The following is a 27218-nucleotide window of genomic DNA, read 5'->3' as shown; positions in this document are numbered from 1 at the left end:
TTGACTCTGTATCAGAACCCCGTGTATATAGCCTCCACATTGACTCTGTATCAGAACCCCGTGTATATAGCCTCCATATTGACTCTGTACCGTAACCCCCTGTATGCAGCCTCCTCACATTGACTCAGTACCGGACCCCCTGGATATAGCCTCCACATTGACTCTGTACCAGAAACCCCCTGTATGCAGCCTCCAAACATTGACTCTGTACCAGAAACCCCTGTATATAGCCTCCTCACATGGACTCTGTATATAGCCTAAACATTGACTCTGTACCGTAACCCCTTGTACATACCCTCCACATTTACTCTGTACCTATAACCCCCTGTATATAGCCTCCTCACATGGACTCTGTCCCAGAACCCCCTGTATATAGCCTCCTCACATGGACTCTGTCCCAGAACCCCCTGTATATAGCCTCCACATGGACTCTGTACCAGAACCCCTGTATATAGCCTCCACATGGACTCTGTACCAGAACCCCTGTATTTAGCCTCCACATTGATTCTGTACCAGAACCCCTGTATTTAGCCTCCACATTGATTCTGTACCAGAACCCCTGTATATAGCCTCCACATTGACTCTGTACCAGAACCCCTGTATTTAGCCTCCACATTGACTCTGTACCAGAACCCCTGTATTTAGCCTCCACATTGATTCTGTACCAGAACCCCTGTATATAGCCTCCACATTGATTCTGTACCAGAACCCCTGTATATAGCCTCCACATTGATTCTGTACCAGAACCCCTGTATTTAGCCTCCACATTGACTCTGTACCAGAACCCCTGTATTTAGCCTCCACATTGATTCTGTACCAGAACCCCTGTATTTAGCCTCCACATTGATTCTGTACCAGAACCCTGTATATAGCCTCCACATTGATTCTGTACCAGAACCCCTGTATTTAGCCTCCACATTGATTCTGTACCAGAACCCCTGTATTTAGCCTCCACATTGACTCTGTACCAGAACCCCTGTATTTAGCCTCCACATTGACTCTGTACCAGAACCCCTGTATTTAGCCTCCACATTGATTCTGTACCAGAACCCCTGTATTTAGCCTCCACATTGATTCTGTACCAGAACCCCTGTATTTAGCCTCCACATTGATTCTGTACCAGAACCCCTGTATTTAGCCTCCACATTGATTCTGTACCAGAACCCCTGTATATAGCCTCGCTCCTGTTATTTTATTGTTGCTCCTTAATTATTTGTTATATTATTTAATTTTTTTAATCTTAAAACTGCATTGTTGGTTAAGCATTTCACTGTAAGGTCTACACCTGTTGTATTCGGCGCATGTGACAAATACAATTTGATTTGATTTGAACACACAGATTGCACACGCACACCCACCCCACACACACACACACACACACACACACACACACACACACACACACACACACACACACACACACACACTACCTCGACGTACAGGAAAGCTATGAAGACATTCCTTTATCCTATCAATGATTTAATCCTTATTACACACACCAACATACTCCATTGTCTTTCCACAGTGTGGGCTTCCACACACCACTGTCTACCAATCCCATTGGGAACCCATTACAAGGAAAGGTATTGTAAAGGGCTTGAATTGCCACTCACGGAATGCCTCTTAAGCATGTTAAGCTATTATCCATTGGGTTAGAGCTGGGAAAGCTGGCCAAAGAGTGAAGCCAAGAACTTGTGCCAACAACAATAAGCATACATGAAGACGCTTGGCTACAACTTGAGCCAAAGATGGAATAGGAACGCATAGACCAATGCTTATTAGACCAATGCTGCAATGACGTAGCACAGCATACATACACTGGAAGATAGAATAAATAGCCAGATGCTATGTAGCTGATGTAGATAGTGTGAAATCTGCATCCATTTTTTCCCCTCTGATCTGCCCCAAGTGGTTCTATGCTAAACTGACAGAGGGCTGATTGAATTAAATGATTGTGTGTTGGTATTCTAACAGCAGTCAGTACACACACGCAATCAACTGCTCCTCAGTGTGTGTGTGTGTGTGTGTGTGTGTGTGTGTGTGTGTGTGTGTGTGTGTGTGTGTGTGTGTGTGTGTGTGTGTGTGTGTGTGTGTGTGTGTGTGTGTGTGTGTGTGTGCGTGTGTGTATGCATGTGTGCGTGCGTGCGTGTGTGTATGTGTAAGAAAGGCGAGTCTATATCGCCTCTCCACAGGCTCAGTGGGAGCCGGCGGGGCCCCTGATTGATGGACGGGACCGACAGTCGTTAAATATTCCTAGATTTACACTGGGACTGATGAAGCGATCATCTCCCCATCCACCGGCCTGACGTAAATCCAGCCGGCCCCACTGCAGCCTGACAGCCTGCCTTGCCAGGAAAGGAGGAGAGGAGCGGGGGAAAATAAAGACACTATGGGTGGAAGAAGAGGAGGAGTGGGGGAGAGCTGAGCAGGCAGCCGATGGGACAGAGAGGAAATAAAACAACTATTTCTTTATGGATATACATTGAGATTTGCAGCTCTCCCAGGTGCACCGTATAGCATAGAAAGACATACACCCACTCTAATATACTGTACATATGCCTACACCCCACACATAAACGCATTCCACCTTGGCCTGGCTGTCCATTTGAAATCGATGATGACAATGCTTCGCTTTTGTGACACACACATAAACACACATAAACATAAACACATATAAACCCCCCCCCTCCACACACACACACACATACACACACAAATGCACACATAAACACATACAATCTTGGCTGTCCATCGAAATCGATGATGACAACATTCCGCTTGTAACACACACACACACACACACACCCCAACACATATACACTCCATCCACCCTTCTCTCCCACTGAGAAAGAGCGGTGTTCCGTTAGAACGCAGCATGCCTGCGACAATATGCCATAAGATTCCGTTAATTCAATAAGAATCTTCACATACTAATGGGCAGAAGCTTTGTGACAAGCATCGTCCACACAGAGCATCATCTACTCAGACTGTTCACTCCAAGTAAACAGAGAAAGTAAAGGCTTCCTGTTCCAGGACTCCATTCCAGGTGTATAATCCCATTGTCAAGACGGAAACACACGCACACACACACACACACACACACACCACACACACACACACACACACACACACACACTCGCACTACACCATTGTCTCATTCACCAACCCATGCACACACATGCACACGCATACACACGCACACACACACACGCACACACACACACACGCACACACTACACCGTATTCGTCGCATTCACACACACACACACACACACACACACAAATACACACTCCAACCGTTGAGTAAGCTGACACCTCGCTCACACAAAGCCAGAAATTATGGCAACCTTTAATTTGACGCCCAGGGCCCATCTCTCTGCTCAAGATGTCGCTTGTCCAGCGATGAAATCACTGATGGAACACTGGGGCTCCTGAGGGGTCAGGCACGGGGCCACGGTGGGGAGGGGGGCTACGCCTTAACCCTTCCCTGTCCTGTGACAAACACCCCTCGTCCTCTAAGTATGACCAGGAGCGCCACGTCACCCCAGTGACAACCCTGGTGTACTATTAGTCACTCCGCAGTGGACCAGGAAACTGCTCCTCTCCCTCTCTGTCAGTGTGTCTATGACGTACCCCTCCAAGCATCACTTCCCAGCCAAGGTAAACACACTGCGGCAACGGATGACATTAAAGTTGTGGACACACTGCACCCACACGTACAGTATCCTTCCACTAATATCCCAGTTCATTCTCTGTTTCCTTCTATATAGGACACTGTGGGTCAGTTGCCCAGACACATTTAAAGTCATGGATCAAACGTTTTAAAAACAGCATTTTTAAAGTTCTATATCTTGAAAACTTGATTGCTGACATGCAAAAAAAATGTGGGACTATACCAACAATGGACTAATTAAACAAATACCTAAAGACAGTTTGGGGTGGAGTTTTCTTTTAACCTGTACATCCAACCAGGATCCAGTGCACCTGCTCACTTTGTGAAAGCCAATGTGTTCAATTTAGGTTGAATTCTATTGGGCAATGCAGTGGTGTGCAGTGGAACAGATCAAAGGCCAAATGCGTTTCAAGTCTCTAAACTCCGATGCGTTCAAGAGACTCACAGGTACCAAGGAATCCTGTAGGACATAAAACGATTGTCCATACGCCTTAGGCCTTAATAAAAAAAAACACAGCTATATTATTTTGTAGCAGCTACAGTATAACCATTATACAGCCGTTTGAGCAGAGCAGTGGGTTTATCTTTTATCTCTACTCTCTAAGCCACCAGATGCTGCAGGAAATATGAAATGGTTATATGCCCCGGCCTAGCCCCATATTTTATGGAGCAGAGTGCACTGTTATCACTGCACTGGACTATGTCAACCTGGGTGGGGGTGACCTGACAATCCCCCTCACAGGAAGCAGGCAGGCAGAGAGCAGAGGGGCTGCCCAGGGAGCTAAGTGCTGCCTCTGCAGTAAGCAGCAACATGTTTAACTGACTAATGTCAAACCTCAGGGCACCCTTCACCCCCCTACTCCCCCTCCTCCCCCTCTCCTGAATTACCATCTCCCCTGTTCATCAGGACAGTGTTAAGTGGGGGGAAGAGGGAGAATGCTCTCCTCTCCTCATCTCCTCCTCTCCTCCTCTCCTCATCTCCTCATCTCCTCCTCTCCTCCTCTCCTCCTCTTCTCATCTCCTCCTCTCCTCCTCTCCTCCTCTCCTCCTCTCCTCCTCTCCTCCTCTCCTCCTCTCCTCATCTCCTCATCTCCTCCTCTCCTCCTCTCCTCCTCTCCTCCTCTCCTCATCTCCTCCTCTCCTCCTCTCCTCATCTCCTCCTCTCCTCCTCTCCTCATCTCCTCCTCTCTTCATCTCCTCCTCTCCTCATCTCCTCCTCTCCTCCTCTCCTCATCTCCTCCTCTCCTCATCTCCTCATCTCCTCCTCTCCTCATCTCCTCATCTCCTCCACTCTCCGCTGACCATCATGACTGACATGACACATCATTGTGGTTAGTGGGGGTGAGAAGGAAATAAAATGCTCTCCTCCTCTTCCACCTCCTCCTCTCTTCCTCCTCCTTTGATCATTCTCCTCTCTCTCCTCCTCCACCCGCGCCTCCTCCTCCTTTCCTGGAGCTGCTCTCTCCCTCCCTCCCTCTTTCGCTCCCTCCCTGCCTGCTGAGTCACACGTCAACCTTGATTAAAAGCCTGTCTCACCCCTGACCGCATTTGTCCCCACGCCGCCCTCCGCCTGCCCACCCGCCACCACCACAAACCAGCTGGTCAGGAGCCACTCTACCCCAGTGAGCCCATGACCTTGGCGGGGACAGCACATACACACAAAAAAACACAAACACATCCAAAAGTACACACAAATACACACTAACACACACAAGCACACTGCTCTTCTCCTGGGAGTGTGAAAGTTGTCAGCTGCCATTTCAGAAGGCTGTGATTATCCTTGCAACCATGACACCATTATGCCACCACTATGCCACCATGATGCCACTACCATGCCACCATCATGTCACCATCATGCCACCATGATGTCACCACTATGCCATCACCATGCCACCATGATTCCGCCACCATACCACCACTATCCCACCACCTGGTCACCATGATGCCATCACCATGGCACCACTATGCCACCCCATGGCACCATGATGCCAACACCATACTACCATGATGCCACCACCATGCCACCACTATCCCACCACCATGCCACCATGATACCACCACCATGCCACCACTATCCCACCACCATGTCACCATGATGTCACCACTATAACACACCATGATACCACCACCATGCCACCACTATCCCACCACCATGCCACCGTGATGTCACCACTATAACACACCATGATGCCACCACCATGCCACCACTATCCCACCACCATGCCACCATGATACCACCACCATGCCACCACTATCCCACCACCATGCCACCGTGATGTCACCACTATAACACACCATGATACCACCACCATGATGCCACCACCATACCACCATGATGCCACCACCATGATGCCACCACCATACCACCATGATGCCACCACCATACCACCATGATGCCACCACCATGATGCCAACACCATACCACCACCATACCACCATGATGCCACCACCATACCACCATGATGCCACCACCATGATGCCACCACCATGATGTCACCACCATCCCACCATGATGCCACCACCATGATGTCACCACCATCCCACCATGATGCCACCACCATGATGCCACCACCATGATGTCACCACCATCCCACCATGATGCCACCATGCCATGCAGGTCAACATCTGGCTCAATCATGCTACAACAACAGTCTGGCTTAGAATAGTGGTGAATTACTATAATTTAACATTATAGGGTCTTGAGTTTGTCCCGGTCAGGTCAAGCTGTCAACAAACATGTTATATCTAAGCTATGAGCTTATCGAATGCAGGTTACTAATAATAACATAATTAAGTCGAGTTGATTTCACATAATACATTCCCCATAGATAGTTTCTAAGCAGTTTACCTAATGTGAAACTAAATGTCAGTGTATTTAGATACAATCAACAGAATTCCACTAAAAAACACTTTAACACCAGAACACTACCTTACACCTCCACTGCTTCTGATCTGATCACAACATTAGCATTTCACACCCTATGCCCAGATTTTGGCTGATCGCAAGTGTGAGTTGATTAAAAAGCTGCTTGCTTACTGTGTGTGTGTGTGTGTGTGTGTGTTCGTACTTGCGTGTGTGGATGTGTGCGTGCGAGACTGCTGATGTCTCTAAATCAGCCGTCATCGCAGCAGTAGTCTGATCCCCAGGCGCTGAGCCCTGACTCTACCTCTACATAGATCAATAATTAATACTGCCTGCTGCCGTCTCTTCCCAGCACTCAATGGACACTTACCTTCAAATACCTCCGTTTCTCCGTCCTTAACAACAGAGTGAAACTTTCAGTGAGTGAAGGATAGAGAGAGAAAGAGAGAGAAAGAGAGAGAAAGAGCGAGAGAGAGAAAGAGAGAGAGCGAGAGAGACCGAGCGAGAGACAGAGAGAGCAAGAGAGAGAGAGAGAGAGAGAGCGAGAAAGAGAGAGAGCGAGAGAGAGAGAGAGAGAGAGAGAGAGCGAGAAAGAGAGAGAGCGAGAGAGAGAGAGAGAGAGAGAGAGAGAGCGAGAAAGAGAGAGACAGAGACAGAGAGAGCGAGAGAGAGAGAGAGAGAGAGAGAGAGAGAGAGAGGGGGGGAGGAGGGGGAGAGAGAGAGAGAGAGCGAGAGAGAGAGAGAGAGAGAGAGAGAGAGAGCGAGAAAGAGAGAGAGCGAGAGAGAGAGAGAGAGAGAGAGAGAGAGAGAGAGGGGAGGGAGAGGGGGAGAGAGAGAGCGAGCGAGAGAGAGAGAGAAAGAGAGAGCGAGAGAGAGAGAGGGGAGGGAGGAGGGGGAGAGAGAGAGAGCGAGAGAGAGAGAGAGAGAGAGGGAGGGAGAAGGGGGAGAGCACTGCATCAGCTCACCTACAGAACAATGGGAAAATGTCTGCGCACACACACTATCCATCATACACTCCCGGTAGGGAGCTGTCCGTAGGACATGAGGTGCTGAAAACACAATATCCCTGCACTGATGTGTCGTAGAAGGATAGGAGAGTTGGAGTGTGGAGTGTGGAGCTGTGCAAGGTGTTGAAATCAGAGGGGCCAGTAAGCTGAAGCCTCAACACAGCAGGAACTGTCCACATAGGTGTGGTGCTGAAATAGTAGCATCGCTCCGGCTGTTAGGACTACTCCACTATGGTGAAAGGGGGAAAGTGTTGAGGTGTGGATCTGTCCATGTTGCTGAAATTAGAGGGCCAGTAAACTGAAGCAATAAAAATCTAATCAAATCAAATTGTATTGGTCACATACATATATTTAGCAGATGTTATTGCGGGTGTAGTGAAATGCTGGTATTCCTAGATCCAGCAGCGTAGTAGTATTTAACAATTCACAACAATACACAAATCTAAAAGTAAAAGAATGGAATTAAGTAATATGTACATATTAGGACGAGCAATGTCGGAGTGGCATTGACTAAAAACAGTAGAATAGAATACAGTATATACAGTCATGGCCAAAAGTTTTGAGAATGACACAAATATAAATTTTCACAAAGTCTGCTGCCTCAGTTTGTATGATGGCAATTTGTATATAATCCAGAATGTTATGAAGAGTGATCAGATGAATTGCAATTAATTGCAAAGTCCCTCTTTGCCATGCAAATGAACTGAATCCCAAAAAACATTTCCACTGCATTTCAGCCCAGCCACAAAAGGACCAGCTGACATCATGTCAGTGATTCTCTTATTAACACAGGTGTGAGTGTTGACGAGGACAAGGCTGGAGATCACTCTGTCATGCTGATTGAGTTTGTATAACAGACTGGAAGCTTCAAAAGGAGGGTGGTGCTTGGAATCATTGTTCTTCCTCTGTCAATCATGGTTACCTGCAAGGAAACACGTGCCGTCATCATTGCTTTGCACAAAAAGGGCTTCACAGGCAAGGATATTGCAGCCAGTAAGATTGCACCTAAATCAACCATTTATCGGATCATCAAGAACTTCAAGAAGAGCGGTTCAATTGTTGTGAAGAAGGCTTCAGGGCGCTCAAGAATGTCCAGCAAGCGCCAGGACCGTCTCCTAAAGTTGATTCAGCTGCGGGATCGGGGCACCACCAGTACAGAGCTTGCTCAGGAATGGCAGCAGGCAGGTGTGAGTGCATCTGCACACACAGTGAGGCGAAGACTTTTGGAGGATGGCCTGGTGTCAAGAAGGGCAGCAAAGAAGCCACTTCCCTCTAGGAAAAACATCAGGGACAGACTGATATTCTGCAAAAGGTACAGGGATTGGACTGCTGAGGACTGGGGTAAACTCATTTTCTCTGATGAATCCCCTTTCCGATTGTTTGGGGCATCCGGAAAAAAGCTTGTCCGGAGAAAACAAGGTGAGCGCTACCATCAGTCCTGTGTCATGCCAACAGCAAAGCCTCCTGAGACCATTCATGTGTGGGGTTGCTTCTCAGCCAAGCGAGTGAACTCACTCACAATTTTAAGAACACAGCCACAAATAAAGAATGGTAACAACGCATCTTCCGAGAGCAACGTCTCCCAACCATCCAGGAACAGTTTGGTGTTGAACAATGCCTTTTCCAGCATGATGGAGCACCCTAATTGTAACCCTAAACCTGAACCATAAGCCTAAAATAGCCTTTTTTTATTTTGGGAACGGCCGAAATATCCCCACTTTTGCTATCCTTGTGAGGACTTCTGGGCCACACACACACACACACACACACACACACACACACACACACACACACACACACACACACACACACACACACACACGCACACACCACTGAACCAAACAGTGAACGTAGTGTATTCAAATTCGGGGTCGGCAAAAATGTTTTAAATACAAATAAAACAAATAATTTAGGAACAAAAAATTAAGAGTACATATTATTGTGTGGGACAATATACACATGTTTTTGAGAAATAGAATTTGGAAAATACAATTTCATTGAGTAAATGCATTTATTGGTTTCTCTTCATTTTGATAAGAGATGAAAATGCAATGAATTTAAGGTTATTTGTTGATGTAAAAATGTCCCGATTTTAAGGTTGTATCCTTCGATTTGGGGTGGGGTCACAAGAAATTCCTGGGAAACAAATGGGGTCCCCAGAAATTCTGGTGGTAAAAATGGGGTCCCTGCTGAACAAATTAGAATAACACTGGGGTTAATGGATGTTGTGATAAATGATAAATGTAGGAATCTTCAACCAAATATTGGCAGAGTAAGCTGTGCATTACCTACTACAACTGTCACAGAATCATATAGAAAACATTCTGTATGCCCTATGGAAAACTCCATATCATTAGAGCCATGATTAATGAAACAAGACGTCAACAGCAGTCAAACAAGATGGTAACCATTAATCATTTATGACTTACACAGAAAAGTGCTGAGGCAAACCACCAGGGACTACTAAAGTTAAGCCATGGGACGGAAGACAGCTAGAACACAATCAACCTGAGAATCCAGGGAGGTTCACTCAGAACAAAACCAACTAGTGAGAAAAAAAGATCAAATCAACAAAGAGCGAGATAAAAGACTAGAACAATACTGTTTCTCCCTCCATTGACTTCTGTTTCCCGTTGCCGTGAGGGAGCGAGCCAAGTCTTGAAGATGTATGGTTGGAAACAGAACAGCGGGGTTACAAACTGAGCAGTGGGTAACTAGAACAATCTGCCCCTTGCAGATCCTACCCAGTCCTGGATCCTTGGAGAACATTTCTTGGCAAGAGTCTTGAATCGATAAGCCTTCTGAAGAAGTTTGATAGGCTTGGGAGGAGCTGACCTTTCTCCACACAACATCTTTACTTAGATGATTTAGGGGTTATAGTGTGTAGTGTGTGTGTGTGTGGGGAGGGGGGGGGGGGGGTTGTGCGTGTGTGAGCTGGTGCGCGAGTGCGTGCTAACATGTTTGTGTGTTTTCAAATACGTGTCTGAGTGGCCCATAGAGGAAGACTTCACCAGACAGAGGTGGAGGCAGACTGAACACAAAGGGGGAGACAGACTAAAGACAGAGGGGGGAGACAGACTGAAGACAGAGGGGGAGACAGACTGAAGACACAGGGGGAGACAGACTGAAGACACAGGGGGAGACAGACTAAAGACAGAGGGGGAGACAGACTGAAGACAGAGGGGGGAGACAGACTGAAGACAGAGGGGGGAGACAGACTGAAGACAGAGGGGGAGACAGACTGAAGACAGAGGGGGAGACAGACTGAACACAGAGGAGGAGACAGACTGAAGACAGAGGAGACAGACTGAACACAGATGGGGAGACAGACTGAAGACAGAGGGGGGAGACAGACTGAACACAGATGGGGAGACAGACTGAAGACAGAGGGGGAGACAGACTGAAGACAGAGGGGGAGACAGACTGAAGACACAGGGGGAGACAGACTGAAGACAGAAAGGGAGACAGACTGAAGACAGTGGAGACAGACTGAACACAGATGGGGAGACAGACTGAAGACAGAGGGGGAGACAGACTGAAGACAGAGGGGGAGACAGACTGAAGACAGAGGGGGAGACAGACTGAAGACAGAGGGGGAGACAGACGGAAGACAGAGGGGGAGACAGACTGAAGACAGAGGGGGAGACAGACTGAAGACACAGGGAGAGACAGACTGAAGACATAAAGGGGAGACAAACTGAAGACAGAGGGGGAGGCAGACTGAAGACACAGGGGGAGACAGACTGAAGACACAAGAGGAGACAGACTGAAGACACAAGGGGAGACAGACTGAAGACAGAGGGGGAGACAGACTGAAGACAGAGGGGGAGACAGACTGAAGACACAAGGGGAGACAGACTGAAGACAGAGGTGGAGACAGACTGAAGACAGAGGTGGAGACAGACTGAAGACAGAGGTGGAGACAGACTGAAGACAGAGGGGGAGACAGACTGAAGACAGAGGGGGAGACAGACTGAAGACAGAGGGGGAGACAGACTGAAGACAGAGGGGGAGACAGACTGAAGACAGAGGGGGAGACAGACTGAAGACAGAGGGGGAGACAGACTGAAGACAGAGGGGGAGACAGACTGAAGACAGAGGGGGAGACAGACTGAAGACACAGGGGGAGACAGACTGAAGACAGAGGGGGAGACAGACTGAAGACACAGGGGGAGACAGACTGAAGACAGAGGGGGAGACAGACTGAAGACAGAGGGGGAGACAGACTGAAGACAGAGGGGGAGACAGACTGAAGACAGAGGGGGAGACAGACTGAAGACAGAGGGGGAGACAGACTGAAGACAGAGGGGGAGACAGACTGAAGACAGAGGGGGAGACAGACTGAAGCAGGGGAAGCATCAGAGAGGAAAGCTGGGCTCTGCTCTGGAGCCTGGGCAAAGGAACCATCTGTGGGACACACACACACATATACACACACACATTTGCACCACACAGATCTACACACACACACACACAAAACAGACATTTGCACCACAAATATCCACACATACACACACATACTCATTGGCAGACCAGGCTGGTGTGTATGTGTATGTACTGGGGCCATATCTATCCATATCTAGTGTTCTCCCGGGTCATCGCCACGGAGCAGAAGCAAACACCACCACAGAGCCAAATGGTGAGTCACACCCATTGAGTTATAAAAGAACTGGAGACTGCTTCCAAGATGGACGCCCGTTGTTTTCAACACAATCTACTCACGTTTCTCATACTCTGTTTCCTTGTCGCTGCCATCTACTTCACAGAGCTGATGCTGCCTGAGCACTAGCACTTAGTGCACACTGGAGCAAGTGATGACATCATCACAGCCCCATCTCATCGACGGGGCTGTAGTGGAGCAGGTTAAGAGCTTCAAGTTCCTTGGTGTCCACATCAACAACAAACTATCATGGTCCAAACACACCAAGCCAGTCGTGAATAGGGCACGACAATGTCTATTCCCCCTCAGGAGACTGAAAAGATTTGGCATGGGTCCTCAGATCCTCAAAAAGTTCTACAGCTGCACCATCGAGAGCATCCTGACTGGTTGCATCACCGCCTGGTATGACAACTGCTCGGCCTCCGACCGCAAGTCACTACAGAGGGTAGTGCATACGGCCCAGTACATCACTGGGTCTAAGCTTCCTGTCATCCAGGACCTCTATACCAGGCGGTGTCAGAGAAAGGCCCTAAAAATTGTCAAAGACTCCAGCCACCGTAGTCATAGACTGTTCTCTGTGCTACCGCAGACTCCAAAAGACTTCTTAACAGCTTCTACCCCTAAGCCATAAGACGCCTGAACAGCTAATCAAATGGCTACCCTGACTATTTATAGCCTCACTATTGTTATTTTACTGCTGCTCTTTAAATATTTGTTACTTTTATTTTTTACTCAACTCTTATTTTTCTTAAAACTGCATTGTTGGTTAAGGGCTTGTAAGTAAGCATTTCACTGTAAGGTAAAATTAGATTTGATCATCCAGAAGCATGACAGACATTGGATGAATATGACATATTAATATCTTTGGATGTGAGTGATAAAAAAAATATTTTAAAAATTACTGAATAAATTCGATGGATATTTTTGCCACAAAGGTGATAGCGAAAGTGTCTTTTTAGGAATTGTGGTCTCGGCATCAGTGAAGCTGCAGTACCGAAAGTGTCCTCTGAGCACAGTGGAAAGTATGCTTCCAGACTGGAACCCTGGCCCCATGGTCACACCAGATGAATGAGGGGAAAAAAACGCGGATAAATATTGGACTCTGCCAATGGGAAATGAAGGGAATATAGACTTGCATCCCAATAGGTACTGAAAAACGATACGATTGTGGCACAGATCCCAAAACTATTTGAGCCCTGATAATCCATTTCTGGATGGAGCTTAGAGGCTGGGAGAGGGTTGTGGGAATGTTGTGTAACTGTTGACGAGAAACACCATCAATGGTTATTATGGGGAGATCATGTGTGGAACAATAAGATACTGTATTTTTTTTTAGATGCATTTCAATTATGTATCACTACTGCAATGCCTTGAAAAGTACATAATACTGGAAAATGTCATACAGAGAATGGATCCAAAATAATGAATAGAGCCCTATGTGCTTCATCAGAGTGGAGTAAGTCAGCAACTTTCTAAACAGATCAGACATCAGACTGGATTGTTATTGAAATGGCTGAGCTAGGCCGGGGAGAGGAAGAGGATGTGAGAAGGAGGAGGAAAGTAGGAGGCAGGGAGAGCTGTGTCTTTTGTGTCCCCTCGCTCTCTGGTAGCAGCCTCTGACACATCCGGACGGATCACGTCTCAGCTTTTTTCCTTCAAAACCAGAGAGCAGAAGAGCGCCCGGGCGGGCAGAACTGCCTACTATGACACACCCTCAGTCACCCCCCGACGACCAAAGGAAAAACAGCAACACTGGGGCCGCCATCAGAGGAACTTAGAACACAGTGAAGTGACACTAAGACGGGTCACCATGTCCACAGTCAGAAGAGTTTAACTTCCAGAAATTCTGAATAAAAAGAAAATAAATACAAAAGAAAGAAGAAAATAACACAGCAATTCGAGGACATTCGATTGATTTTCAATACTTTCGTTGCCCTCTTATTGCCACCGCTTATCCGTAAATACACCTAATCTGTTTATCGCTCACCACAAAGGTGAGAGAGGATGCAGATAATTGCATGACCCCACTCGTTCATCCAATGTCCTTGGTGGTTGTGTGTAGTCTATGAATGGGTGTCATGAACTAAATGGTGCCTGTGCTATACTGTACCCCCAGGTCTTCTGCAATCAGGGAACCAGCCTCTTTATGATGGTTAAGGCTGATGAAGGCATGCTCTTTGTACAACCCCAATAGAGCCACCGTTGCCCCACTGGCCCATTCTAAGAAGCCCCATTGTGGCTGGGGAGCCACCTCTCACCCTCTCCTCAAGAGGACCCTTTGTGCTTCTCAAATAGGCTTTCCTTGCAATCGCTCTCTCCGATATTGCGCCACACAACCAGTGTGTATCTCAACCCCTATCGCCCTCCTCAACCCCTATCGCCCTTCTCAACCCCTATCACCCTTCTCAACCCCTATCACCCTTCTCAACCCCTATTGCCCTCCTAAACCCCTATCGCCCACCTCAACCCCTATCGCCCTTCTCAACCTCTATTGCCCTCCTAAACCCCTATTTCCCTACTAAACCCCTATCGCCCTCCTCAACCCCTATCGCCCTTCTCAACCTCTATTGCCCTCCTAAACCCCTATTTCCCTACTAAACCCCTATCGCCCTCCTCAACCCCTATCGCCCTTCTCAACCTCTATTGCCCTCCTAAACCCCTATTTCCCTACTAAACCCCTATCGCCCTCCTCAACCCCTATCGCCCTCCTCAACCCCTATCACCCTTCTCAACCCCTATTGCCCTCCTAAACCCCTATCGCCCACCTCAACCCCTATCGCCCTCTTCAACCCCTTTCACCCTCCTAAACCCTTATTGCCCTCCTAAACCCCTATCGCCCTCCTCAACCTCTATTGCCCTCCTAAACCCCTATTTCCCTACTAAACCCCTATTGCCCTCCTAAACCCCTATTTCCCTACTAAACCCCTATCACCCTTCTCAACCCCTACTGCCCTCCTAAACCCCTACTGCCCTCCTAAACCCCTATCGCCCTCCTAAACCCCTATTGCCCTCCTCAACCCCTATCGCCCACCTAAACGCATATCACCCTCCTCAGGCCCTTTCACCCTCCTCAACCCCTATCACCCTCCTAAACCCCTATCGCCCTCCTCAACCCCTATCGCCCTCCTCAAACCCGTTCGCCCTCCTAAACCCCTATCACCCTGCTAAACCACTATCGCCCTGCTAAACCCCTATCACCCTCCTCAAAACCTATCGCCCTCCTCAAACCCGTTCACCCTCCTCAACCCCTATCACCCTCCTAAACCCCTATCACCCTCCTCAACCCCTATCGTCCTCCTCAAACCCGTTCGCCCTCCTAAACCCCTATCACCCTGCTAAACCCCTATCACCCTGCTAAACCCCTATCACCCTGCTAAACCATTATCGCCCTCCTCAACCACTATCCCCTCCTCAACCCCTATCACCCTCCTCAGGCCCTTTTACCCTCCTAAACCCCTATCGCCCTCCTCAGGCCCTTTTACCCTCCTAAACCCGTTCGCCCTCCTCAACCCCTATCACCCTCCTAAAACCCTATCGCCCTTCTCAACCCCTATCCCCCTCCTCAACCCCTATCACCCTCCTAAACCCCTATCACCCTGCTAAACCACTATTGCCCTCCTCAACCCCTATCACCCTCCTCAAAACCTATCACCCTCCTCAGGCCCTTTTACCCTCCTAAACCCCTATCACCCTCCTCAGGCCCTTTTACCCTCCGAAACCCCTATCACCCTCCTCAGGCCCTATCGCCCTCCTCAGGCCCTATCACCCTCCTCAACCCCTATTGCCCTCCTCAGGCCCTATCACCCTCCTCAACCCCTATTGCCCTCCTCAGGCCATTTTACCCTCCTAAACCCCTATCGCCCTCCTCAGGCCCTTTTACCCTCCTAAACCCGTATCGCCCTCCTAAACCCCTATCACCCTCCTAAACCCCTATTGCCCTCCTCAGGCCATTTTACCCTCCTAAACCCCTATACCCTCCTCAGGCCCTATCCCCCTCCTCAGACCCTTTTACCCTCCTATACCCCAAAATCGCCCTCCTCAGGCCCTATCGCCCTCCTCAGGCCCTTTTACCCTCAACAACCTCTATTGCCCTCCTAAACCCTTATCGCCCTCCTCAGGCCCTTTTACCCTCAACAACCTCTATTGCCCTCCTAAACCCCTATCGCCCTCCTCGGGCCCTATCGCCCTCCTCAGGCCCTTTTACCCTCAACAACCCCGATCGCCCTCCTAAACCCTTCTCACCCTCCTAAACCCTTATCGCCCTCCTCAGGCCATTTTTCCCTCCTCGGGCCATTTTACCCTCCTAAACCCCTATTGCCCTCCTAAGGCCCTATCGCCCTCCTCAGGCCCTATCGCCCTCCTTAACCCCTATCGCCCTCCTTAACCCCTATCGCCCTCCTTAACCCCTATCGCCCTCCTTAACCCCTATCGCCCTCCTCAGGCCCTATCCCCCTCCTAACCCCCTATTGCCCTCCTCAGGACCTATCGCCCTCCTCAGGCCCTATCGCCCTCCTCAGGCCCTATCGCCCTCCTCAGGCCCTATCGCCCTCCTCAGGCCCTATCGCCCTCCTCAGGCCCTTTTACCCTCCTCAACCCCTATCGCCCTCCTTAACCCCTATCGCCCTTCTCAGGCCCTATCATCCTTCTCAAACCAAGCCCGCTCTTCTCTTTCTTCCCAGGTGGGGGACAGTCTAGAGCTCATTTTGTCGAATAAATAGCAGGAAGAAAACCAGCATTGAACTGTACTGTGACTCAATCTCTCTCACAGTCTCACAAGGGCATTTTTGGGGTGAAGGGAACCTTGTAAATTTCCGACTTCAACTGTATTTCTATAAATATTAGAATGGCCCCACCACATGAAAAAATACTACAGTATACTTAAGCAATAAGGCACGAGGGGGTGTGGTATATGGCCGCGGCTAAGGGCTGCTCGTGTGTACGATGCAATGGGGAGTGCCTGGATACAGCCATTAGCCATGGTATATTGGTCATATACCACAAACCCCTGAGGTGCCTTATTGCTATTATAAAATGGTTACCAACATAATTAGAGCAGTAAAAATAAATGTTTTGTCATAAAGCCAATCAGTATTCAGGGCTCGAACCATCCAGTTTATAATATTGTATAAATACTATAATTTTCACTGTAGTGTTTTTGGCTGACTTTACTGTAGTATTCACTGTGAGTGTTTTTCACTGAGAGTGTTTTTTTAAAACTATAGTATAAATACTCTAGTAAAAGAAAACTGTAGTCTGTACTATAGTAATAAATGTAGTGTTTTTTGTGATTGTAGTATACTGTAGTATTTACTTTTTGCAGACATTACTGTAGTATTTAATACAGTGCTTTAGTTTTATTTTCGTCACGGTTGTTATGAAGGACGGACCAAGGCACAGCGTGATTAGAGTTCCACATGTTTTAATAAACAGTGAAACTTCTACAAACAATAAACCAACAACGAAACATGAAAGTAGTGGTGCTACATGCACATACACAAAACAGTATTCCATAAAGCAGGTGGGAACAGGGACTCCTTAAGTATGATCCCTAATTAGAGACAACGAACATCAGCTGCCTCTAATTGGGAACCATACCAAGAGCACCAACATAGAGATGAAAAGACTAGAACACCCCCTAGTCACGCCCTGACCTTCAACACCATAGAGAACCAAGGGCTCTCTATGGTCAGGGCGTGACAGTACCCCCCCAAAGGTGCGGACTCCGGCCGCAAAACCTGAAACCAAATGGGGAGGGTAGGGGGGGTGACTAGTGTCGGTGGTGGCTCCGGTGCGGGTCGGACGCCGTGCCTGGACTGGGCACCGGCGCAGAGGAAGGCTCCGGCCTTGGAGTGGGACTGGACGCCATGCCTGGACTGGGCACCGGTGCAGAGGAAGGCTCCTGCCATGGAGCGGGACTGGACGCCGTGCCTGGACTGGGCACCGGCGCTGAGGAAGGCTCCGGCCATGGAGCGGGACTGGACTGGGCATCGGCGCAGAGGGAGGCTCCTGCCATGGAGCAGGACTGGACACCGTGCCTGGACTGGGCACCGGCGCTGAGGAAGGCTCCGGCCTTGGAGAAGGGACTGGACGCCATGCCTGGACTGGGCACCGGCGCAGAGGGAGGCTCCTGCCAGGGAGCGGGACTGGACACCGTGCCTGGACTGGGCATCGGCAAAGGTTGCACCTGACTGATGACACGCTCCTCATGTCGAGTGCTTGGAGCCGGCACAGAACGCTCCGGGCTGGAGAGGCACACTGGAGGCCTGGTGCGTGGAGCCGGCACAGGTGGCACCGTATTGGGGACACGCACTTCAGGGCGAGTGCGGGGAGCTGGCACAGGACTTACCGGACTGGGGAGGCGCACTGGAGGCCTGGTGCGTAGAGCTGGTACAGGTTTCACCGGACTGATGACACACACTTCAGGGCGAGTGCGGGGAGCTGGCACAGGACTTACCGGACTGGGGAGGCGCACTGGAGGCCAGATGCGTGAAACCGGCACAGACTTCACCAGACTGCTGACAGGCACTTCAGGTCGAATGTTGAGCAGAACACACTTGACCAATATCTCTCTCCTCTCTCTCTCCCCCAACTTCTCCATCGCCTCCCTGACGGTCTCTGGCTCTTCCCTCTGCTCAGCCGCCAGCTCCATGTTCCCCCCCCCAAAAGAATCTTGGGGTTTCTGTGGCAGCAGACTGAAGACACACTCCTCATGGCGAGTGCGAGGAACCGGCACAGGACATACCGGGTTGGGGAGGCGCACTGGTGGCCTGGTGCGTGGAGCCGGCACAGATGGCACCGGACTGATGACACGCTCTTCAGCACGCCTGCGCTGTAGCCTACTCCTTGCTAACTCTTCTCTCCGGTATCCCTTATTGCACTCCTCCATCGACTCCCATTCGAGCTCTGGCACTCTCCGCTGCTCAGCCGACCACTCCTCGTGCCCCCCCAAAACAAATCTTGGGGTTTCTGTGGCCACGGCCCCCGGCATCGTCGCTGTCCTTCCTGATTTCCTGGCAACTCCCGCCAAGGAAAGGTCTCGCATCCTTCCATGATCTCTTCCCAGGTCCAACTCACTTTTCCCTCCGTTGCACGCTGCTTGGTCCTTGTTTGGTGGGATATTCTGTCACAGTTGTTATGAAGGACGGACCAAGGCGCAGCGTGATTAGAGTTCCACATCTTTTAATAAACAGTGAAAGTTCTACAAAACAATAAACCAACAACGAAACGTGAATGTAGTGGTGCTACATGCACATACACAAAACAATATCCCACAAAGCAGGTGGGAACAGGGACTCCTTAAGTATGATCCTCAATTAGAGACAACGAACATCAGCTGCCTCTAATTGGGAACCATACCAAAAGCACCAACATAGAGATGAAAAGACTAGAACACCCCCTAGTCACGCCCTGACCTTCAACACCATAGAGAACCAAGGGCGTGACAATTATTTTTGGCATAGAAGTGAAGGCTTTCTCTTTCAGCAAACCTACTGGAGAAATAATAAAATAAACCATTTTCCATAGACTGTAGGTAGATACGGAGGTAGGGAGCGAGGTAGGGAGCGAGGTAGGACTGGGGTCTAAATGGATAGTTCAGAGCTTCTGAGCTATTTTCTGTAACCTGTAGGGAACACAATATATGGTCTATACTTGGCATGTAGGTTACTGACTTATGGGTGGCACAAATTATGGGGGAAGCTCTGAACTATCAAATTAAATCAAATTTTATTAACGATCAAATCAAACTATCCATTTACTATAATCCTGTAGTATTTACTGTAGTATTATACAGTATACAACAGTTTACTATATACATATATAGTATGTAGTGTAGTATTCTATAGTAAACTGCAGTATTTTTTCATGCTGGTGAACCTGATATATCAATCAACGGAGAGCTTACATCACTCCGTTTGCCCAACAGATACCCTTCTGAAGGCGGGGGAGGTGAGATGGAGTATTTTTAAACCAGAGAAAGCAGCTGTCTTTGGTGCTGTAGTAATTTAGGTTAAATAGCTCGCTGGAGAGTGCTAACGCAATGCGTCACACCTAAAATACATACCCACAAAACCCAGGTCTGGCTAAAGATATGTGGTATGACAGTAGAAAGTGAAGGAGGAGGAGGAGGAGAAGAAAAAAAAGAGGAGGAGAAGGAGGAGGAGGAGGAGGAGGAGGAGAGGAAGGGTGAGAAGGAGGAGGAGAAGGAGAAGGAGGATGAGAAGAAGGAGAAGGAGGGGAAGGCTCGCTGAGGAACCCAACTTCCATGGCTCTTTAGAGACAGCAAATACATCAAATGTGGCTTTCAGTTGAGGCAAGTGCTACAGAGAAAGCATCTTATTAATTCATTGGATTTGTGTTGCTGTTTTTGGGATAACTCCAAAATGAAAAGGGCTGGGTTTGCTTCTTTCAACTATTCAGAAAAAAAATACAGGGCTTTTTCAACTGCAGTCCCTTTGGGGTCTCAATTGGTGTCTCAATTCTGATAATATCACTCAACAACTTTGTCATTCATCCACCAAACCCCAGAAAGGACTACAAAATGTAACATCCCCAAAAACACCCAAAACACCTGCCTGCCATTACTCCTTGTGGCAAAATCCCTTCCAAGCCTACCAATCAAACACAACTAACCCAATCAGATCAATCAATACTCCACACTGTATTATTGTTCAGTAGGATTCAACCAATCAGTGTGGAAGACAATGAGAGGTCTTTATTACGTACGTTGTTAGATCATAGGGCCTTCTCCATCAGAGGCCTCCCATAACTCCCTCGGATCTGACTGCGTAATCAAAGCACTAGATGAGGCTGAGGCTGGAAGAGGCAGGGCACGTCGCCCCTCATCACAGACACATCAACATAATGGAGGAGATAGGGGGACGGAGGGTTGTGTTTTTCCATTTCCTTTTTCTTTGCAATTGAAAGTGTCTGCTTGTCTGCCTCTTACCTCCCCTAAGTTTGTCTGCTCATTCCTTCGTTTGGATGAAGGAATAGAAAGATGGATGAAGGAATGGAAAGATGGATGAAGGAATAGGAGTAGAGAGTTAATGAGGCAGATTGCTCTCGTCGCTGCTGTGTGAGGGATTAAAGGGAGATTACCGTGCCTGATTCTCTCTCTCTCATTCCCTCGTTCCTCCTCTCTCTCTCCCTCCCTTCCTCCCTCCCTCACTGACAGTGATGAACCAGAACAGGAGGTCATGCCCATGTTGGCCTAGTGACGGCCTAGCGACGGGGCACATATCAACAGAGGTGAGAGGGAGAGGAACCCCTGATGTCTGTGTCAGGGAAAATGGCAGCTGAGCTATTCAATACCATTCAAGGTCTGTCCTCTGAGTGGATAGGATTTCTGAGGCCTTGTGTCTGACATTTTGATTTATGAACCTCTCCACTACAGTACAATACCAACAAAGTATCCCGAAATTACCATGTGGCTGACATTTTAGAGATGATGAACCTCTCTTGCTCATTATCAAACCACAATAGAATAGAATACAATAAAATAAAAATACAACAGAATAGAATGAAATAGAATACAATAAAATATAACTTTTACGTTGTGGGGCTACTTCCTAGACGAGGTACATTAATACGTCAGCGTTTCAAAAGGCCTAGTTCAGAGGCTATCAAACGTACCAATGGATTCTGATTGCAGAGCCCTTAAAATTTAGGTTGATTATACGAGTTTCATATTTTGTATGGATTTTGTATTCAGGAATGTTGCATAACAGCGGATAGGATCGCACAAATTTAAGCGGAGGACATTGAAACCCACTTTTGCACTCAGTGAATAACAGGTCTGGAATCAATTATTCAGATTGAGGGGAATTTGCAATTATTATAAGTCATCTCAACCCATCACGGCAATGTTAAGCACCCTCCATAAAACACAGTGAGTAGAACAATATATAGAAAGTGTGCATATAGATTCTACACGTCCTCGTCTGTTGGCAGCGCCACAGTGTTAAATATGTAAGCATATTAGAGAAGATGCTAATTAGCCTATGCATTATTAATTGATTATAAACTCACTGTCAGTCAAAACCGTTTTACAGACCAAAGTCAATAGCATGGTATGATGTCCCTAAAAGAGTACTTCAATCAATAGCTTGAGAGAAGATGATCACATTTCAAATGGTTGCATTCATTGTATTTGTTGCGATTTCCTTTAACACAATTGTGAGATGAGCTGAACATGCAAGGGATAAACAATATATTCACCCAGTCATTTGCGATTGTATAGACTTTAGCTGAAACCAACGTCCCTTCATAATACAGTCCAAACATAATTAGATAGTAATATTACAAATAACAGAATAGAACAGAAATGAGGTTGCGAGGAGTGGTATAGAGGCTGTTAAACTGGTATATGATATACACAGAGTGTACAAAACATTAAGCACACCTGCTCTTTCCATGACATAGACTGGCCAGCTGAATCCAGGTGAAAGCTATCATCCCTTATTGATGTCACTTGTTAAATCCACTTCAATCAGTGTAGATGAAGGGGAGGAGACAGGTTAAAGAAGGATTTTTACGCCTTGAGACAATTGAGACATGGATTGTGTATGTGTGCCATTCAGAGTGTGAATGGGAAAGACAAAAAAATGGAAGTGCCTTTGAGTGCTGTGCTGAGGGGGGGTGCAACTCAATATTAAGAAGGTGTCCTTAATGTTTTGTACACTCAGTGAATACGTGTGTGTACGTGCGTGGGTGTGCGTTTGCGGGTGTGTGTGTGTGTGTGTGCGTGCGTGTGTGTGTGTGTACTGTATATGCATGGTTTATGCAGGGTTGGGGAGTAACGGATTGCAAAAAACTGACTGTAATCGCTTATGTTACCTGCAAATTATTGTAATTACAGATACTTTTGAAGACCTAGATGTTTACTTCTAGGATTACTTAAAAATTCTGAAAAGATGTTTGCGAAACATTTGTTGACACCTTTATGTTTTCTCAATGTCATTCAAATCAGCAATGGCAAAAGGAGCACGTTTAAGTTTGTTCCACCTGAGCGAGTGACTTGCTCAGCCACCTGAGCAAATCAGAGACCACTACGACGACACACCAAATATGTTTGACTGATCGTGGGAAAAGACCAGGAATAGGCTACATTCCAAGCTATGCCTTCCAATGGTGCGACTGCTGTCGGCATCCAAAGATGATCCAATTTGAATTAACGCTTGGAGGTAAGGACGACAGCACTGGTGTAGCCTACGCGCGATCCGGATATCACTTATTATTGAAATCTACATAGCGCATTAATATAAATCACACTGCTGCTCTGTCATTTAGCTATTTGCGGTTTACGGATTGTGGTTGTTGTTGATGGCTGTTCACAAATGCAGATGTGCATTTTAACCCAATAATGGTTGAATTGAAGAAGGTTAAGCTGCCCATCAATCATAGTTTTGTGGACAGCCAGTGAAATATGCGCTATTTCAACTGCTCTATAGTGCGGATTGCAGCCTATGGAATAGACATTTGAGGGAGTACCTAACTTCTCCATACTGTCAAAACGAGTTTAATTTAAGAAGACCACAATTGGGACTTTTATTGCTCAATCTAATTTGTGGTGATTAAACAAAAATGTATGATAGGCTTAATGGACACATGCTCAAACTCGCGCACTTTTGATAGACATAAACAGCTGCAAATTATCGAGATATCAAAGTGTCACCAACAAAAACAGAAACAATAGGCCTATATATCAAATTCAGCATTTGTTGTTACATTTTCACGTGCAAATAGCACTTCTCGGTAGTGCTCAAAGCATGCCATTCCACGGGAGCAGCATTTATTTTTCAACTCGAAACAACGAGCCCAATCAGTTGTCCATGACAACAAGATAAACAACAGAGTAGACTAACAAATCCTTCGTTTTGGGGTTACGCTCAGGTAAAACAACTTGTCTAATCTATATTTCCATATTTCCAAGTCCTATTCTTGAAGATCAAGGGAAATTAAAATAATTGGAATGACTAGAAATCTGACAGACTTAGTTTTCTAATGTAAAGAAATAATGTGTATTATTAGCTATAATAGAAAGAAAGCAATGTGTTACATAGCAAACTCATACATGCATATGTTTTAATTTACTAGGCAAGTCAATTAAGAACAAATTCTTATTTACATTGACGCCTACCGGGAATCAACTTCCATATTCAGGGGCAGAACGACAGATTTTTACCTCGTCAGTTTACGGTTACTGTCCCAACGCGGTAACCACTAGGCTACCTGCCACCCCATTTATGGACAGCTAACCCTAACCCTAACCCAACATTGATTTATCCTGCAATAGCTGTTGTTCAATTCGTAATATTCATTTTGTCTTCTTGTAAAGTAATCTAAAAGTAACCAGATTACGTTACTGAGTTTGGGTAATCAAAAAATAACGTTACTGATTACAATTTAGGACAGTTAGCTAGTAACTGTAACGGATTACAATAACCTCCCCAACCCCGTTTGTAGAGGTACAGTATGGCTTTAGGAGGGGTTGGATGAAGCGGAAAGTCACATTTTGTTGGACCAACTGACGAATAAAGTTACCTTAATCTATATGTTGACTTCAGAACGGCCATCATGTCCAATGATTTGGCCCCGGGGTCCGTATTGGAAGTAGAAGACAGCCTGTTCGATAAGTGATATACACACCACTGCCTGGTCTATGTGTGCGTCAATCAGCTCCAGGCCTCGCTCCTACACGGATAGCTATCCCCAAATGTAGCACAAGTTTTCATGTAAACGTAACCAATAACTGTCGTGGAACATGGTCTTTTTCCTCTCTCTATCTGATATTGAGGGACCCTAAGGAGACACGGTTACGCACCCCAGTGGGCTAAGGTATAGCGACACAGTGGAAAACATTTGAGTCGCATTTGCTATACTGCTATTATCAAGTATCAAATATATCGCATTTGTCATTAAAAAAAGGTAAACTATGCTATAATAATGTGATGTAATATCTATATATTTATATGTACGTAAATGCAGCTATAATGCAATAGAGACGGATCGTTTTCAGACAGAATTGTAATGCGGTGTTTCGGAGACCGAATAATGCATGGCCTCGAGTGGCCTAAACTATTCAAGCCTTAAAAGATCATTGTAAAGCGCCAATAAAACGTATTTAATGAAGCCCACGTTGTGAACTTCAATATTTATATGTCCTGAGCTCCCAAGTCTGCTCTCAAGTAAATTCAAGCTATAAATTCTTCCTTTCAAGGATTTGGAAAAGGTGTAGGGGGACATCACTAAAGAGCGTGATTGTTAGTAGGTGAATAGACAGTGGACTCATTCTCTGCAGCAAGAAGCATATGACCGTCTTTCTGAACTCGGTTTGATCCTGGAGCCTTAGATGTCTATCCAGACTGGACAAGGAAAAGACGCGCTCGTCTCACATTGGATTATCCGATCATAACATAGCCTAATATTACAATCATAAGGTATATACATTTCTACAGTAATCACATGAATCATATTTTTCTGAACATGTGAAAATTGAAACGCACTCTCCTGTTTTTTTTCTTTCATTCTCGGTAATGTAGCCTGTTACAAACAGCGTGCCAATTTCTGGACGCAGAAAATAGAGCAGCAGTCTGCCCGTTTATAAGCTATGTCTCATCCCAAAGAAGGACACTGCTGCCAGGGCCGACTTATCCCCTCCAACACATTGACCCATTACGCATCCCTCCATCTACAGTCATGTATACATTCTTCTCTAAGGAAACGGTGTCCTATTATTATGATGACAACATACTAACCTATCCTATCTCTTTCAATACAAACATGATTTCAGAACTGCAGTCGACAGCAAAAAAGGTCCGTAGTCTGATATAACCATGCTCTGATGTTTGTCACGCTGTCCGAAAATCCACATCCTGCTTCCAGCACAGCAGCGCTGTCAGAAAACGCAGACAGACAGACGCAAAGGAATTGTGACCATAGAAAAACATAGAAGAAAAAGTCCTTACTTGTGTCTTTGTGAAATCCCTCTCGATAATTCTCCAGACATCAAAGGTGTAATATTCCTGGTCTGGATATGCCGCTTATTTTGTTATCCAGTGCGTGAAGCAGGTCAGAATGCAGTTTTTTCTTCTTCTCCAGCTGACAGAGGTGAAGGGAGCTAGCCCTGTCGTTCCACCTGCAACCGTGGAATTGAAGAGACAGCATCAGCACCGCACTGGAGCCCGCCCACCGCGACACGCCCCGCTCCGGCTCGGCTACTTCCAACCAAGGCGAGGGGAGGAGTTGGCGAAATATTTACCAGTTCCCCCAGGCGACCCACATAGTGCCAACACTCAAGATCCAACTTGAACTCTGAACATTAAGATTGGGCATTTGTGGAAGGCCTGGCCGATACCCTATTACTTAAGAAGGTTTAAATTAATTCCAAAATGTTCAAATCTCAATTGGCATCTAAAAACATTATTGAAAAACAACATTATAGGCTTACTGGCAACACCTAGCCTATTTCAAATGGCAGGTGACCTAATTAGTCAATTAAAATCAACTGTGCCAATGGACCAATGAAACCTCAACATTCAAACAATTGCCAAACTTGATTGGACAACTGTTTAGATAATTTTTTGCAAATATTTGTTTTCAAAGTAAATGCAAATTAACAGTTTAACAATTGAATGCAAAGATATGATGAGAACTGTACTGTGAATTTTAAAGGTTACACAATAAAAACAAAACTTGCTCAATTATCAACAGTTTTACAATGACCCTCATGGAGCCAGTTCTTCAGAAAGTTCTGAAAAATTGAGAATGAATGTACCTATTCTTTGTCCTATTCTTCATTATCTGTGGACCAATTCCCAAACCAATTATACAATGGTAATGGAAAAATCACACCATTTTTATTTCGTTTATCAATTGCTAAGCTATTTGACCATTTCTGATCAGCCCACTACTGTTTGGAAAATAAGGCGATTTTTTTTTTGTCTCACATACACATGCACACACACACACACACACACACACACACACACACACACACACACACACACACACACA

The 27218-nt window shown here is 46.8% G+C and overlaps 1 protein-coding gene across 1 annotated transcript in view; it reads right to left on the bottom strand.

Annotated features, from left to right (window-relative positions):
* Positions 1-26578, bottom strand: part of LOC115199226 (neurexin-2-like) — an 840225-nt gene extending 813647 nt beyond the window's left edge. The window contains exon 1 of the mRNA XM_029761850.1: positions 26171-26578. The gene's annotated coding sequence lies outside the window, so the exon portion shown is untranslated. The remainder of the gene's footprint in view (positions 1-26170) is intronic.
* Between the last annotated feature and the right edge of the window lie 640 nt (positions 26579-27218).

This window comes from Salmo trutta, chromosome 8 (genome assembly GCF_901001165.1).
Source record: "Salmo trutta chromosome 8, fSalTru1.1, whole genome shotgun sequence".
Lineage (NCBI taxonomy): Eukaryota > Metazoa > Chordata > Actinopteri > Salmoniformes > Salmonidae > Salmo > Salmo trutta.
Note: the sequence above shows the minus strand (reverse complement) of the source record. Positions and strands in the feature narration are given on the sequence as shown.